This window comes from Elephas maximus, chromosome 19, assembly GCF_024166365.1.
Source record: "Elephas maximus indicus isolate mEleMax1 chromosome 19, mEleMax1 primary haplotype, whole genome shotgun sequence".
Classification (NCBI taxonomy): domain Eukaryota; kingdom Metazoa; phylum Chordata; class Mammalia; order Proboscidea; family Elephantidae; genus Elephas; species Elephas maximus.
The window spans coordinates 17,214,796-17,232,854 of NC_064837.1; positions in this window are offsets into that span (position 1 = coordinate 17,214,796).

Genomic DNA, 18,059 nt, shown 5'->3' on the forward strand with positions numbered 1-18,059 from the left:
GCTAAGATGTGACCCATTTTACAGCCAATGGGAAGGGTCATTTCAGGGTGGGGGGGTTACTTGCTTAGAGTTTCATGTGTGCTTCTGGGGATGGAACCCCAGTTTGGCTCAGGCTCTCTGCACCCCTTCCCAGACCAAGAAATAGGTGCCGGGACCATGGAGTCAGAGCTGCCTGGGTGTCAGCATTGGCTCTGGCTCCAGAGTCACATCCGTGTTTGGCTGTGGGCGTGGGCTCTGCAGGCGCCTCCTTGGGGGGAAGCTGGCATTGTGTTCTCAATGACCGGCTGTGGAAAAATCGCACACAAGGAGCCGAGTAAACAGAGAACCGGGGCCGCCGCCATGGGAACCGCTGGGTGGAGGTAGCAGTGGAAGGGAGTGGAGGGAGGCCCTGGCTCAGCCTAGACTCACCTTGGAGGCAGGAATCTGCCAAGACCGAGCCAGAAGACCTGAGACGTGGCCCGAGGAGGTCTGAAGGAGTACCCTTACGTCACCTAGCAAGTCAGGACCAGGGCCAGGTCCAAGGGCAGGACCCAGGCATCTTGGCTCTAGGCTCCACAGGCTGGCAGAGAGACAGAAGGAAACTCTTATCTGAGCTATTTCTAGAAGGCTTAGGGATAGCCCTCATCCTTCATCTTCCAGACCCTGACCTTGACCGATGCCCAGAGCAAAGCACTATCAGTACTGGATGGAAAGGGGTATAGTTCCATGTTCTGCTTTGTCCTGTTTAGTTCAAGTCCTTCACAATCCCCAGGAAGACGTTAGCACCTGAAAAACACTGGCACACAGAAGTATAAGCACATGGGGGGCATTAGCACATGGAAGGCATTGCATCCCACTTAGAAGGTATCAGAATCAGAAAGATTCAGTGGGGTGGACAAAACCTATGACCAACTGCCAGTGCCCCTCCTTAAGGGTCTGTTAGCAAGGGGCATCTTGATTTAAAGGGGTGGCGATTCACTTTGAGAATAGAAGTGTAAGGAGAGGCAAGGTGTGGATTTACTAACTACACTTCCTCTCGTGATCTGTAGCCATGTTTCCTTGAAGTGCACACTTGGCCAGGGCCAGAGGGGCAGTTCTGCCCTAGGAGGTACATCTCATAAAGACAGGGACAAAATCTAACTCAGGATTGTGGGAAGATGGTGGAGTAGGAAGCTCCAGGAATCCATCCCTCTACTGAAACAACTAAACCTGGCCAGAGCCGCGTGAACAAAGGATTTTGGAACTCTGGCATCTCGTGGATCACTTACAACGTCCAGGGAAGCTCTTGATGAAGACGCTGGTCAATTTTGGTGACTTTTACCCTTCTGCAGGGTAGCTACTATCCTCCGGCCCCCCACCCAACGGCAGGCAGCTGTGGACTCTGTGGTCAGGGCTTCTGGTGCAGCTTGCCGGTGCCAGGGTGCAGGGTGGCCAATAAGGGCCTCATCCTCCCCAAATCTGGTTTGTGTGTTTCGATCGCAGGAGGGGCGAGGTGTAGGAGTGCAGGGGTGGAGGGTGGTGGGCAGGTCTGATTCAGGCTTACAGCCACCAGGCCCTGACCAGCCCCAAGCACAGCAGGACATCTCTTTGAATGAGTTCTGTGGGTGTCTTTTTAGTTTCACTTCTGTTACTTAATTGATGCTGCACTGGCTCTTATTGGAGCTTTATGTAAGTACAATTCCTAAGATAGTGTTGCCAGAAATTGATCCTTCCAGTACAATTCCTAACAATCTGTATTTGCCCTTCATTGGACCCTCTAGAATTACATCATGTAAGTATCACCTTTTAACTTAATCAATTGGTCCACTATTTTTAAACCATATTTGCAGTTTGACGTGACCAGGTGGAGGTGTCAGGAACGTCACAGGCCATTTCTATACACTATGCAGTGTGATAAGAGATGTGTGTGCATAATCTCTTATTTACCTCAAGACACGTGGATTGGTTTTAAAAACGAAGTGAAAAGCCAAACCAACAATAACCACGCCCCCGGCTGAACTTATTGGTATTTTGATTAGCTTATTCCTAAATTCACGGACTAATCTTGAGGAGTTAGCACTTGGTAGGTGTTTGTTTCTTATTTTGTTTTCCTTTTTAATCTTCGTTTATTACATTGTTGTCGTTAGGTAACGTCAAGTCTATTTCAACAAATAGTGACCCCATGTGACAGAGTAGACCTGCCCCATCGGGTTTTCTTGGCTGTAATCTTTACGGGAACCAATTGCCAGGTCCCTTTCCCTCGGTGTAGCTGGGTGGGTTCAAACTGCCAACCTTGCCGTTAACCGTTTGTGCCAACAGGGCTATATTATATTGTTATATTATGTTGTTATGTTATAAACGTAAAATATTATTTGCTGTTTAAATGTTTCTAAATTTTGTTGTTGCTGTTATTAGGTGCCATCAAGTCAATTCTGACTCATAGTGGCCCTACAGGACAGAGTAGAACTGCCCCATAGGGTTTCCAAGGAGTGGCTGGTGGATTTGAACTGCCAACCTTTTGGTTAGCAGCCAAGCTCTTAACCAGTACACCACCAGAGCTCCTTCTAAATTATTTGTAGTCAAAATGAAGTATGCTTGTCCAGGAAAAAAAACACAAATCTATCCCAGCTCCATCCTCCGGGTGGATTTCTCATAGGCCATGGGAGTCATGACAGGAGCTGAGCTGGCCAGGGGCCCAGACCAGAGGCCGTCCGAGCCACTGGCTGCAGTCCCACCCAGTGGCCGGCCCTTGGGATGAGGTTGGTTTGCTCTTGGGAAGTTTCCACTTCCTGTTTCTTTACAAATAAGGATCAAAAAGCATTTCTCTCAAGAGTCTCCCAACTACCCAGGAAGTAGATGTGTCTGCAGAGGCCACAGCCCTCCCAGGCCCTTTGTCTTGCTGTGAGGCTGTGTCTCTGGGCTGCCCTGTTCCCTCTAAACCCCCTTCCTGAGGCCATCTGCAGCTGCTGGTCCTTGGACCCAAATGGCTGGCATGGGGCTGGGCACTCAGTGCCCTCCCTCTCTGGCCCCTCAAAGCACTTCATTCAGAGCACCCTCTGCCTCGTGGGTGCCCATGGGAGCATGTCCCTGACCCCACAGGCTCTCAGCTACCTGTGTTCCTCCCGCTCAGTGTCCTTTCCTTTAGCTTCAGCACCTTGACTGTCCTGTGGGAGCCACCCTGCCCCCTCTCAGCCCTTGTGTTGACCCCATCCCAGGCTTCGGAGCACATGGCGCCATGTGGTCATTTAGAGCATTACAGGGATTGGCTCAGGAATGGGACCCATGCTGGGCCAGCAGAGACCCAAATCAGGGATTTTGATGAGACTATAGAGAACGAGAATCTCTTTCCACTGGGGTGGCTATGCAAGTGGGATGCCAGGTAGAGTGGCTGGCAGCCATTTTACCATCACAAGGGAGAGCCAGCCTGAAAACTGAGGGAGCAGAGCTTAGAGGCTGAGAGAGACAAATTCCTAAAGATGTGATTCGAGAGCCCTTGGTTGAGCTGTTTCTGAAGGTGTCTCCTTCCCTGGACTTCTTGGTGAAATCAGCCAATAGCCTCCTAAATGTGCTTCAGTCTGCCTACGCTGGGCCATCCGAGACCAGCTCACAGTGGAGAACCCACACTCTGGCCTGCAGCCTGCCAGGGGCTTGCCCTCCACAGGGCAGACTAGGCCTTTCTCTCCCAAGTGCAGGGTCAGGACAAGAAGTTCCCAGGCAGTCCCATCTGCCTCTGAGACTTCTCTGGTTTTGCTCATGACCTGGCCTTGTTCACACAAGAGGCATCAGAGACACTGACAGCTTTCCAGACTTTGACGTCTAAATAAACCCACCCCCAGGGACCTCGCGTCAGGCTGGCTGAGGGTCAGCTTGGCATGTGGTTCACTCATGCAGTGCCCTTTGCTGGCCTGGCCTGGCGGGACCCGTGGTCCAGGCAGGGTCTCCAGTCTGCACCCTTCTGTTGGGCCCTGGAGTTGACGCCCAGGATCCCACAGTGCGTATTTACTGAGATCTGGGCTGGGCCTGGGTCAAAGGGAAAGAGCCAAGAGCAGACTTAGCCCAGGAGGCAAAGGAGGACGCACACACACATTGTCAGGGGTCAGAGCTGGCACAATTGTGGAAACACCATCCTGGGCAGCAAAAAGCGGCTTCCTCTGACTAGGGTTGAGGGAGTGGTGGTGTAGGGTATGTGGGGGAGACGGGAGAGTTTGTATTTTCTCAGGTTAGAAAGACCAGCTCAAAGGGAACGGACCAGGTTACATGGAACCAGATTGCTTTCTAGAAAGACAGGAGCTTTTATTTTTTTTCCTTTTTAATTGTGGAACTCCTGGGTGGTGCAAATGGTTAAGTGTGTGACTACTAACCAAAGGGTTGGTGGTTTGAATCCACCCACGGTGCCTCAGAAGAAAGACCTGGCAATCTGCCCCCAAACATGGGGTTAGCAACTGCTTTTTTTTTTGGACATGTAACAAAATGTTTGCCATTGTAACTGTCATAAGGTGTACCATTCAGTGACATCAGTTACATTCCCCACATTGTGCACCCACCACCACTATCCATTTCCAAAACCTTTAAACAAAACAAAAAAAGAAAAACCAAACCCAGTGCCGTCGAGTCAATTCTGACTCATAGTGACCCTATAAGACAGAGTAGAACTGCCCCATAGAGTTTCCAAGGAGCACCTGGCAGATTCGAACTGCCGACCCTTTGGTTAGCAGCCGTAGCACTTAACAAGTACGCCACCAGGGCTTCACCAAAACCTCTGCATCACCCCAAACAGAAAGTACCCCTTTAGCAGTAAGTTCCCATTCCTCCCTTACCCCAGCCCCTAGCGTAAAAATGGCATGGCAGGGGTGTCTGACCTTGTCTAACTTCATGAGGTGGGAGAATCGCCATCAGCAGCATCAGTCAGCCTAGGACTGATCCCTGGAGGCAGAGGTCAGACACAGTTCCTCTCTCCAGCCTTTTTACCCATTCTGATACCAGCCGTCGTCCCACCCATGGCACTGTCTACTCCCCTGCTGGGTTCAATAACTCACTGCAGTGGCCGCACAGAACTCACAGCAATAGTCACAATTATGGGATTTATTAGGGAAGTGCCAGGTTACAATTCAGGATCAGGAATGACTCAGGATACAGTTTTTCAGTCAGGACAGCCTCTCGGCTATGCCCACAGGCAGGCCTCTCCGTGGCTCTCGGCCTCTTGGCCTCTTGGTCTCGAGCCTCTTGGACCAGCCTGGCCTCTGCCCCGCTTGGGCAAGTGTTACAAAGCTCTTTAGCTCGCCAACAAGTGCCCAGAGGCACCCCACTCTGCCAGCAAGTCTCTTGCTCGAAGATGCTAGGCTTTCTTGCTCTGTGGGCCATGAATCCCACTGCGCCCTCTCCTGCCTATCTCCTGGTTCTGCTCCTGCTGTTTTTCTGCCACTGCTTCTCACCGTCTTGCACCATTTCAAGTGTTATAGCCCGCTCTTCTGGGTCTAAGCAGTTCTCAGCAGAGACCTTGAGTCCAAAGAACACTCTCTGTTCCTATTTCTTCTTCTTGGTGTTAGTGAGGTTTCCACCTTCTGGCAATGGAATGACTCATTTTAAGCCTAGCAGAATGGCAAGACTGACCAATACTCTCATTAGGGTTCCATATACCTTATTTGCATGGTCCCACCCCCACAAGGGAGCCATGCACCTTATTTGCATTATTAGCAAGCTGTCCAACCTCCTGGTGGGCCACAAACACCTTATTTGCATAGTCCCCTCCAGTCATTTGGTGGGCGTTACAAGACCACAGCGAGAAAGGCCATATAAAAGTGATCCATTGCACCGCACCTGGTAACCACTAATCTACTTTTGTCTCTACGCATTTGTCTGTTCTAGATATTTCACATAAATGGGATCACACAATATTTGTCGTTTTGTGTCTGGCTTCTTTCACTCAGCCTTATGTTTTCAAGGCTTATCCATGCTGCATGTATCAGAACTTCATTTCAAGGCTGTTCGTTATTCCATCGTCAGAACCATTTTTTTATGAGTGCGCTCAAGAGCCCACCAGCGTGCCTGTTTCCTCATAGGGCTGGGTTTTTATTATTTTCATTTATTTTTTGTTAGTTTAATAGGTATATAAGGGTCCCCTCAGGTTGTATGGAGTTCCTGGGTAATGCCAACAGTTAATGCGCTCGGCTGCTTATACAAAGGCTGGTGGTTCAAGTCCACCCAGAGGTGCAACAGAAGAAAGGGCTGGTGATCTGCTTCTGAGGAATCAACCACTGACCACCCGGTGGAGCAGCTCCACTCTGACACACAGGTGGTCCCCATGCATTAGAACAGACTTGTCAACAACTGCGTTTTGTAGGAATTTTCATTTCTCTTGTTGCAGGTGAGATTCTTTACTTTCCCCGGCCGCAATCTGCACCAGGTGTGTCTGGGCATACAGATTTGTCTCTCCACCATAGGCGCTGGTTGAGCTGGTGCCAGGTACCAGCATGGCCATACGTGAGCAAAGGTGTGTGCCTGCGGCCAGCTGGCAGCCCACTCCCACACGGTTTCCATCCTGTGGCTCTTCTCCTGGCATCTTCTGTAGGAAATGTCATCATACAAACAGGTATTGTTTTCCTTTGCCTCTTGATCCCCCTGCTGACAACATTCCCTGTTCCTTCGGTACTTGGCTTGGATTCTTTTCCTTTCTATGAGGCTGTTTCACCTTGGGAAAGCCCCTCACCTCTTGGCGCCTCATCTTCCCACCTGTACAAGCAGGGGTCAGAGGAGATGACTCCAATGATGCCCTTTCCAGGTCAATACCCAGGGCTCTACTATTGTGTCATTTGCACGGTGAGGGGCAGGGCCACACTTTCCTTCCCCACAGCTTCCTGAAGCCATAGATTAAAGTAGCAATTCCTCTCTGTCTGGCAAGCTGTTTTATTCTTCGACACTGAGTCCGCATGAGCTAGCATGTTGCAGCAAGAACAAGGTGGCTAAAGGAAGTCACTTTGTCTGTAGTCCGAGACACCCTTCTCTACATGATGTGTAGAAGTACCAATAACACTTAAGCTTCTTGGACCAATTCCGTTACAGCAGGCACTGTGCCCAGGGCTCTGAGATCCACACAAGGCCCTAGGAGATAGATGCTCTCATTATTCCCATTTCTCAGACAGAGAAACCAAGAGCAGAGACGGTGCTCTTAACCTCCACGCCACACCGCCACCGGTTGGTTAAAACGAGCCAACAAACATAAAAACCACAACAATAAGGAATATTTACTACTACTAGCCAAAAGGTTGGTGGTTCAAATCCACCTAGCAGTGCCTTGGAAGAGAGGCCTGGCAATCTGCTTCGGAACAGTCACAGCCTTGAAAATCCTACAGACAGTTCTACTCTACACACATGGGGTCGCCATGAGTTGGAGTGGACTCTGCAGCAACCATCTATAACAACAAACAACGCAGGAAGCTAAACAAAAAGATCCCGAGAGCGTTTGGCCTTAATTGGACTCTATCCTCTACCTGAGTTCCAGATCCTCCCCCATGTTCATGGACATCTAATATAAAACGGTACCAGCCCTTGAAATGTCAAGTGATATTACTCCGGAGCCTGTGTTTGCTCTGGGTTAGAACACCTCACGATGTCAGTCACAGGAAACAGCATTCATTCATAAATAACGACGGTAATTAATCACTTAGGCTGTAAGTGAGCGCCTGTGTTTTTCTCTTTTCCTTTCTTTGTTCTCCCTGGGAAACCTCTGGTGGGGAGTCTGCCCCTCTGTCTGCTGGGTTCTCTCCAGCTGCTTCCATCCCGCTGGGGTAACAGGCAGCTCTGGCAGTTCTGACTCAAACGTAGCACCAGGCTTTGACCTTTAGCATGAAGTTGGAGCACAAGGTAAAAACCAGGAATGGTCAAAATTAGCCTGAAGCTCTCCAGGAAGGGGCGGGGAACGAGATGCCATCACCTCTCGGTCAGCCCAGCCTCGCTGGTTTTTCTGCCAGGGCTGAGACAGGTCTTGGTTTCTTCAGTGGGGCCCCAAACGGGATGGTTGGCCCCTGTCCGAGGCCTCTGGATACCCCGAGGCTCTGAGAGATACTCAGCGAAGGCAGACTCCCAGCTGCACATCACACTCACCCATTGGGCGGAAAGGCAAGTACCCCATCGACACCCTTTCTTCTTCTCTCCCTCTCTGTCTCCTGAGCACATACAGATGAACAGGCTGTGACTTCTCTGTGAAGACACGGCCAGGACTTACTGAGCACTTACTATGTGCCAAGCATGGTGCTAATATCACTTGGGATACATTTGGCTGAAAGGAGCAGATAACCCAGTTCTCAGTTGCTTTAAATAAAGCCCTCTTATATCATCTCTCAGAATAAGAAGTCTGGAGGTAGGTAATCTCACGCTGGTTCTGCAGCTCAACAATGCCCCCACCCTCTTTCTGTTAGGCTATCCTCAGTAAGTGGACTTTTCATCCTTAACTGGTTGCCTCATAGCCACAAGACAGCTGTCATGGCTCCAGACATCATAAACTCATTCACAGGCTGGAAGTGGAGAAACGAAGACTTCGTTTTCCAAAGACTATATTTAGGGAGCCCCCAGCAGACATTCCCTTATATCTCATTGGCCAGAACTGGATCTTATGGCCATCCTCAGCTGCCACGGAGGCTGGGAAAACCAGCATCAGGCAAAGAAGAGGGGAATCGCTGTAACTGGCTCGTTGTTGGGTGCCATTGAGATGGATTCTGACTTGGTGACCTGATGTACAACTGAATGAAATGCTGCCTGGTCCTGTGCCATCCTAACATTTGTTGCTGTTTGAGCCCGTTGTTGCAGCCACTGTGTTAATCCATCTCATGGAGGGCCTTCCTCTTTTTTGCTGACCCTCTACCAAGTATGATGTCCTTCTCCAAGGACTGGTCCCTCCTGATAACATGTCCAAATCACGTGAGACAAAGTCTCACTATCCTTGCTCCTAAGGAGCATTCTGGCTGTACTTCCTCCAGGACAGATTTGTTCGTTCTTCTGGTGGTCCAAGGTATATTCAGTGTTCTCCACAACACCATAATTCAAAGGTGTCAACTCTTCTTCAGTCTTCCTTATTCATTGCCCAGCTTTCCCATGCATATAAGGAGATTGAAAACACCACGGCTTGGGTCAGGTTCACCTTAGTCCTCAAAGTGACGTCTTTGCTTTTTAACAGTTTAAAGAGGTCTTTTGCAGCAGATTTGCCCAATGCAATATAGCATTTGATTTCTTGACTGCTGCTTCCGTGGATGTTGATTGTGGAGCCAAGTAAAATGAAATCCTTGACAACCTCAGTCTTTTCTCCATTTATCGTGATGTTGCTTATTGGCCCAGTTGTGAGGATTTTTGTTTTCCTTATGTTGAGGTGTAATCCATACTGAAGGCTATAGTCTCATTCCCCAGAGACACCCTCCCCCCGCCCGTCCCCCCAGTTTAGGTCCTTCGTAATTCATGCCCTGGGCCCAAGCACTTTGCTGCCCAGAGCAAAATCAAGGTTCTGTTGGCAAAAAGGGGGGGGCATCACTGTTGGCTAACCAGCTAACCACACCTGACCCAGTGTTTGAAATGTATTATCTCAGTTCAGCTCGTAACAGTCCGCTGAGCTGGAGCCTATTATCACTCCCATTTTACAACCCAAGAAGCTGAAACTCAGAGGCATTTGTAACTGGCCCAAGACCATGTTGCCATCAAGCCAATTCTGACTCAGCGACCCCGTAGGACAGAGCAGAACTGCCCCATAGGTTTCCAAGGAGTGGCTGGTGGATTTGAAGTGCTGACCTTTTGATTAACAGCCAAGCTCTTAACCACTGAGCCACCAGGGCTCCATAGAGTTTGAAACTGGGATTTAGTTCCAGGTCTGTCTCCAGGAAGTGTGTTCTTAACTGCTATCTGCCGTGAGGTACCTGCTGAAGTACTCACCCCCAGATGGTGAATCTCTCGAGGGAAGAAACCATGCCTTCTCCATCTCTGCATTTTGGCAGGGCTCTGCAATTGTCAGAGACTTAAATGAATCAATTTAAATACAAAACCATTTAATTTTGATACTTGCTGCTCTGTACTATGTTTTAAAACCCAGAGTGCAAATTTGCCAAAGCCACCTTTTTTAAAAAATGCACCTGTCTGTGGTCTCTATTGTTTTCCACTTACCCGTTGCTGGGTTCCTGGAGTCCTGGGCAGATTTCCAATGTAAATATCATCCATGATGGAAATCGAGGGGAAGGAGAGGAGGGTGAAAGACAAATCGAGGCCCGAAGAGTGTCAGTTCCTCATTAACTGAGGAGCCACGGAAAATTCTTTGTTCCCGCTTATTGGCTCCTTGCCTCCAGGATTTGGGTGGGTGTTGCCCTTGGCTAGCTTCCTGGTCAGGTCAGACAGTCTGACCAGAGGGGGGAGTGTCCTGGGGAACAGAGGCCAGAACAGGCTGGAACCTTGGGAGGCTCTGCAGCCCAATAGGCCACTCTGCCTATCCTGTCCATTTAGCACTCATAATGACCCTATGGGACTGTTAGTTTCCCATTTTACAGCTGAGAAAACTGAGGCTCAGAGAGATGAAGCCACTTGCCCAAGGTCACAGAGCGGAGCTAAGATTAAAAATTAAAGCCAATGGACTGCTCAGGTACAGTTTTTTCCCAGCCAGGGGTGGTTGGTACCTCGGGGGCCTTGAAGAGGTACAGAGAGCATGTTGGGAGCCAAAGAGGTTCCTGGCCCATTCTCAGTTTTCACAGGCATAACATGGGCAGGGGTTCTGAGTGACAGCCAGGTTAGGAATTGAGCCCTGCAGTAACTAATAACCTGGGGCAAGGAGCACAGCACTTTTTCCGTCATAGTATAGTGGTTAAGAGCCTGGGCTTTGGGACCACCAGGCCTGGGTTCAAATATCTGCTCTACCATGTAGCAATTGTGTGGCCTTTGCCTTATTGTGCAACCCTACGAAGTAAGGGCCTCACAGAATCTCCCCTAAAGGCTCCCTGTAAAGATGAAACAGTGCTGGGACTCTCTCAGTGCTTGTTAGTTGTTGCTATTTTATACCCTCAGATCCACCAGGGCAGTGAAGGCCCAAGGCAGATCCTTCTCCCTGTCCCACCCCCCTCACCCCCAGCAGCTATGATTTATCCCATGGCCTGGGCTGATTTGAGTATGGAAATGAGGGGGGTGTCTTCCGGGAATGAGAGGCAAATGAAAACTCAACTTGCAAATGTAGGCATTTTCATGGAAAGTGGTAGTCAGAGGCCAGAGGACAGGGCCCTACTGAAGGCCACCTCCCCTCCACTGTGGGAGGCTCCATGAGCGTGCCCAGCACCGGAGGCTCTGGGAGCCAACGCCCTCAGGAGACCTCACAGATTCCCTTGGTCTGTCTGCTGAGCCTGGGCTGGCTGGCTTTGCTGTAATTCATGGCCTCAGAGAGGGATCCAGAGAGGCATAGGACATGTCAAGGTCACCTGCAGGGCTGGCTTCAGGGCAGAGGGCCCCACCCATGCATCTGCCCAGGGCCTGGCCCCGGCCCGGCGTCAGGTGTCCTGGGCACAGAGCCCAGCTCTGCCACGCTGGGGGATCTGAGTGCCTGTGCCAACTTTCCCAACCTCGCTGGGCTCCCGGGCCCCACCTGGAGATCTGGAAGGGACCCAGAGTTCTGAGGGCTGACCTGGCCTGGGCTTTGTGCCACAATGACAGGATATCCCCGGGGAGCTGGGCTGGGTGCCCATGCAGGGAATACCGGGGAGGAGACCTGGCTCTGCTGGGCCTGAAGACCTGAAAGGGCACTGAGGAGGGAAAGTCAGGACAGCTGGGCCCTGAGGGGGTAAAGAATAGGCCAGGGTTGTTATGGAAACCATGGCTACGGGCAGTGGGGGACACAAATAGAGACCTGAGTTTTTCCTCTGTCCCCAACCTGGGAGCCAAGGGTAAGGCCCGGGTTGCCAGCAAATTGTCCTGATTTTGCTTCCGGGTGGGCAGTGTGAACAAGCTCCTACTAGAACGCTGTGAACTCCAAACACCTTTCTGACTCACCGTCCCCACTCCCCGCAACCTGCATAGAGACCCTGGGTCAGAGGGGAGAGGGCTTTCTTAGATTCCCATGGCCAAGGTACTGCCCAGGAGGGCCCAGCCTTGCTTGTCTTGGCCAATGGCCCTAGCCCAGCCACAGGCCTAGAGCACCCTCTGGGTGGGGCTGAAACCGAAGCCCCCACTGTCTGAGTGTGAGACTCAGAGATTGACGGGAGACAAGCCTGTCCTCAGGTGCCCCCAGGCCATATGCTTCTTCCCCATACTGGGGAGGAAGTCTCAGCTCTCAAATTCCTTTTCGAGTTGTGCTGTTGGCTTACAAGCTTGGTTGGGTGTAACAATTTAGAAGGCAAATAGGGGTTTTATGTTTTATCTTCTTACAACTCACTAAGGGCTGAGGCCCTGCAGCTGACTGGTCAGGTAAGGGCTGAACCTGACTGGCATTCCCTTCTTGCCAGGCAGGGCCCCTGGCCACAGTGGCCAAGGTGTGATAGGTACAGTCGAAGACTAGCAAAGAGACCATGCATTTGTGCTAGGCATGTGGCAGAGAAAGTAGCATTGAGCTAGGAGGGAACTCAACCCACTGTCTGACCCTGGGCAAGTTCCAGCCTTTCTCTGAGCCCTAAGCTCTTGTCCATACAATGAGGGTGCTGACTCTGATGTATCGCATGGCAAGCGTGGCACAAGCTCAGGACGTGAATATATTCATTCTTTCACTTTCCAGTACTTGCACTGCATTTTCTTGTCTTATTGCATTGGCTAGAACTTTGCTCAATTACTCAATGTCTCTGAGAGTCTAGTATGTGCTGGAGGCACCGATAATGCAATGGTGAGTGTTATAGACAGTTTCTGTCTCAGAAGGCACCCACCCAGTCTAGAGGACAACTTTATAATGACCTTCTTGCACTGGGCTGCCCTCTAGAGGCCCCGCAATGATCAGATACAGCTTCTGTCTTGGCGGTGGGGGGCCACATAGCCTGGATGCTGCAGGTGAGAATTCAAGGCAAACAGGAGGAGCACACAAATGCTGGGATGCTCAGGGGCACGTGGTCACTGGCTCCTGAGAGGTCAAGGAGGACTTCTTGGAGAAGGCAGCATTTGAGCCTAGCATTGAAGTATGCGAGTGTAAACATGTCCAGATGAGAAGGAGTTTCCTAGCACAGGGAACAGCATGGGCAAAGGCAGGGAGGGAGTAAATCTTGGACCAACATGGAGAAGACAGACCAGCGTGACTGGCATTAAAGGGGCTGAGGGGGCAGGGGCACAAGATGAAGCTGGCAAAGTGATTGTAAAGGACAAACCAAAGAGCTGATCTAATTGGTTAGACTACGGGGAGCCATGGAAGGCACCTGAGCAGGAGAGGAGCAGCATAGCTGCTTTAGGAAAACTCTGGTAGCAGCAGCAAGAGGGCGCGGGGCTAGAAGGAGCAGATCCACCCTCACATGACATGCTCCCCCCTCCCTGAGGTCCCAGGGGTGTCTCTGTGCACCACTGGGAGGGAGAGAACAACTTCCTGTCTTCGGCCTGGTTGGGGAGATAAGGGGGTGAGGACAGGAAGTTGCCTCATTGCCTCAAGGAGCTGAGGAGTGAGCAGCCGGGCCCATGGCCCTCACCCCACTCTGTGTGGGGACACCCCTGTAGAGGTGGATGCCAGGGGAACAAGACAAGTCCTTTCATGCCAAAATGCAGTGGTCCAGGTATCCTGGGCTGGCTGAAGGCCCTTGGTGCCTCCTTTTACTGCTGAAGACAAAGTCTCACTTCCCTGGGTCCCAGAATGCTATTTCTTTGACCAGGGTGCCAGTGTGGGCTCCACTCCCAGGGAGAGACCCACAAGTCTCCTGAATTTAACTCAATCATTCAACAAACACCCTCCCTGGGAACAGAGATGAGTCAGACCGGGTGCTATCTTCAAGGTGTCCACCAGACCAGACGATGGGCACCCAGGGTGCTATGTTCTTGATAGATGTCTTAGCTATCTAGTGCTGCTATAAGAGAAATACCACAAGTGGGTGGCTTTAAAAACAGAAATTTGTTTTCTCACAGTTTAGGAGGCTAGAAGTCCAAATTCAGGATGCCGGCTCTAGGGGAAGGCTTTCTCTCTCTGTCGGCTCAGAGGAAGGTCCTTGTCTCTTTGAGCTTCTGCTCCTGGGCAATCTTCATGTGGCTTGGCATCTCTCTTTCCTCATCTCTACTTACTCACTTGCTTGTTTAATCTCTTTTATATCTCAAAAGAAATTGATTCAAGAGCCACCCTACACTAATCCTGCCTCATTAACATAAAAAAGACTGCCCATTCCCAAATGGGATTACAATCACAGGCATACAGGTTAGAATTTACAACACATATTTTTGGGGGACACAATTCAACCTATAACATTCCACCCTTTGCCCCCTAAAATTCATATCCTTGCCACATACAATATACATTCACCCCATCACATCATCCCAAAAGTCTTAAATCAACTCCAGGTCCAAAATCTCGACTTCTGAATCATCTAAATCAAATATGGGTGAGACTTTAGGCGTGTCCCATCCTGGTGCAAAATTCCTCTTCATCTGTGAACCTGTGAAATCTAGACTACAAATTATATGCTTCCAAAGTACAATGGTGGAACAGACACAAGGTAGACATTTCCATTATAAATGGGAGAAATTGGAGGGAAAGAAGGGATAGTGGGCACCAAACAAGTTCAAAACCCAGCAGAGAAAATTACATTAGCTCTCAAAGATCGAAAATAATCCTCTCTTTTCTGAGATCATCCGGGCAATAGCCCTGCCCTCCAGACTCTGGGTGTTGGCCACGCCCTCTAGACTCTGGGTGGAGTCTTGGGCTTCATCTCCGCCTTCCAGGCCCACTGGGATGGCAACTCTGCTCCCTTGGCTTTGGGTGCCCCCATTCTCCTGGTCCATTTCAGTGGCAACACTACCTTTTTGGCTCTGGCAGGCCCCATTCTTCTGCCCCCTTGGCATGGCAGCCCTACCCCCTCAGCTTTGGGCAGCAGCCCCATCCTCTTGGCCAAACTGAATGGCAGTCCCACACTTTGGAACCAAGTTGGTGAAGATCCAACTCTTTGAAACCTAGGAGGCCATGGCTCTACCCTTGGAGACCCCAGAGGGTGTGGCCCCACCCTTTGAGACCAAGGCAGCTCTGCTTCCCCTGCTCCTTCCAACAGTTCTGCTGATCTCCAAGCTGTTCTAGCGATGGTTCTTTTCTTGGAGGACAACAGGTGGAGCTCCTTTGGCTTGTTTCCTGACTATAGAATTCCAAGAGGCACACAGCATTCTTTCCCTGTCCCTTTCAGTCTAAGCTGATGGGTCTTCTGCTGTGGGGAGTTGGTTATATCCATTAGTCACAGGCTTAATCTCTTTAACAAAAGATTGTGTAGCCATGTCCTTGGTGAACATTCTGGGATATGTGTCCTTAGTTTGTACAACAGAATTTCCCAAATTTTTAAGTTCTGTTTTCATTTTGCACAGTTCATTTTTAAGTCCACCTTTTTCCCCTCATATTTTACAATAAGCAGCAAGGAGAAACCACGTGGCCCCTTTAAGATCTGGCTTAGAAATCTCTTCAGCCAGATATTCAAGTTCATCACTTACAAGCTCTATCTTCCGCCAAACATTTGAACATAATTCAGACAAGTTCTTTGCCACTGCATAAAAAGCATCGCCCCTCCTCCATTGTCCATCACATGTTCATCACTTTCTTTTAAAGTCTCACCAGAAGCACATTAAAATCTACACTTTTAGCAACACTCTGTTGCTGGTGCCATATGTAATCTCTAAGACGATAAAGACTTTTTCTATAGCTCTCCTCACTTCCTTCTGAGCCCTCACCAGAATTACCTTCAACGTTCATAATTCTATCAACAGTATCTTCAAGGCAATCAATCCAGGCTTTTACTATTAAACCAAATCCAAACCCATTGCCAATGAGTCAATTCTGACTCATAGCCACCCTGTAAGGCAGGTTAGGACTGCCCCGTAGGGTTTCCAAAGAGTGGCTGGTGGATTTGAACTGCTGACCTTTTGGTTAACAGCCGAGCTCTTAACCACTGCGCCACCAGGGCTTTTCCAATAAAAAAAAAAAAAAATTTTTTTTTTTTTTTTTTTACTATTACACACCTTAAAACTCTTCCAGCCTCTACCCATTACCCAATTCCAAAACCACTTCCACGTTAGGTGTCTGTTAGAGTAGCACCCAACTCTTCCGGTACCAATTCTGTCTTTAGTTATCTAGTGCTGCTATAACAGAAATACTACAAGTGGGTGCCTTTAACAAACAGAAATTTATTTTCTCACAGTTTAGGAGACTAGAAGTCCGAATTCAGGGTGCTGGCTCTAGGGGAAGGCTTCTTCTCTGTCAGCTCCATAGGAAGGTCCTTTTCTCTTCTGAGCTTCTGTTCCTGGACAATTTTCATGTGCTTGACATCTCTTTTTCCCTGTCTCTGCTTCTTAGCTTGATTGTTTCATCTCTTTTATGTCTCCAAAGAGATTGACTCAAGACACACCCTACACTAATACTGCCTCATTAGCATAACAAAGACAACCCATTCCCCAGTGGGATTATAACCACAGGCGGGGAGGTTAGGATTTACAACACATATTTTGGGGGGACATAGTTCAATTCATAACAGTGGGGGTCACAGGGACTGTGGAAGCCCTGAAGGCCTCAGGGATTAGGACTGGTTTCCAGGCCTTTAAGGACAAGTAGGAATTAGCCAGCTGAAAGATGGAAGGGTATTCCAGGCAGAGGGAACAGCATGAGCAAAGATCCAGAAGCAAGAAACTTCCCATATTTGTAGGGAACTAGATGTGGCCCCAGCATAGCCACCGTGGGCAGCAGGAAGTGGTGAGCCCAGGGTAGGGACCAGGAGAAGAGAGCCTCAGGCTGAATGATGGGAGGAGGAAACTTGTCATCCCCTGAGGGGCAGGCTGAGAGGCAGTGAGAGGGTGGGGGCTGTCCTCCCTGGGAAGACCCCCTCCTGGAGCACATGGAGAGATGGAGGAGCAGGGTGTGAGGGTGGCACCAGGCCAGGGTGGGGTCAGGCCCAGCAGGAATGGTAATGATGCATCTGAGACCTGCCCAGGGGTCTCCAAGACAGAAACACCAGTGAAGAACTGAGAGAGGGGAGGGTGGTAACAGACAGGAGAGGCTCCCATTCTGACAGTTGAGAGCAAAGGTCATCCTGAGCCTTTCTTGGCCCCACCTCTAAGGGAAGTTGTTGGGTGGGGATATGCAGGGGACTCGGGAACCAGTGCTCAGCAGCAGGGTCTTAGATATCCTGGGTCCAGATACTCTGGGAGGAGGAAGATGAGGTCCCCCAAGAGTCCCCAAAGTTATTTGCATTTCAAATCAAGCCATTTTCAAACCAAAATGGAGCAGTGGCAGCTGGCCCCTCTGCTCAGGACAGCCACTCCCACTGGGGGCCCGGACTGACGGACAGACACAGACGGGAGGCTGAGGCACAGAAGCAGTCAGGCACCTCCAAGGTCTCACAGGCAAGGTGGCTTTGCACTGGGTGTTCCCTTGCTGCTCCTTTAAGTTTCAGCAGGAGTGTCATTTCCTCCAGAGGCCTCCCCAGATCTCCCTGACTGGGAAAAATCCGCCCCCCCCACAAATTCTCAGGGCACCACTGGCCATATTGCAATTCTTTTTGATGTGTGGTTATTTGAGATTAACGGCGTTCTTTCTTCTCAGGTCAAAGCTCCAGGAACCATCTCTCCAGGGCCTGGCACTTTGCTTTATATACGGTGTGTCCTTTACAAATATTTTTGAATGAATGAACGAACAAACCGGAGGCAACAAGAGGTCAGAACCCTGGCCTCCTGCCTCCAGCCTTCCCGGAGTCCGGCCCAGCACCTGCCCCGTGAACAACGGCTCAAACTCCTACTTCCACTGCCTTGGAGGAAGACCCATCCCCAGGGCAGGCGTGGAGCCCTGAGAGGTCAGGTTGCCTTAGGAACTAGGAGCATTCCTTGGCCTTCAAGCAGACTGGCCTGGCCCTGGCCTTGGTCCAGCAGCTGAGCACCGAGGGAAGCTAACACGTGACAACCAGGACCCTTCTGCTGGGGGCTCCATTCAAAGCTCTGCCTCAACCTCCTTC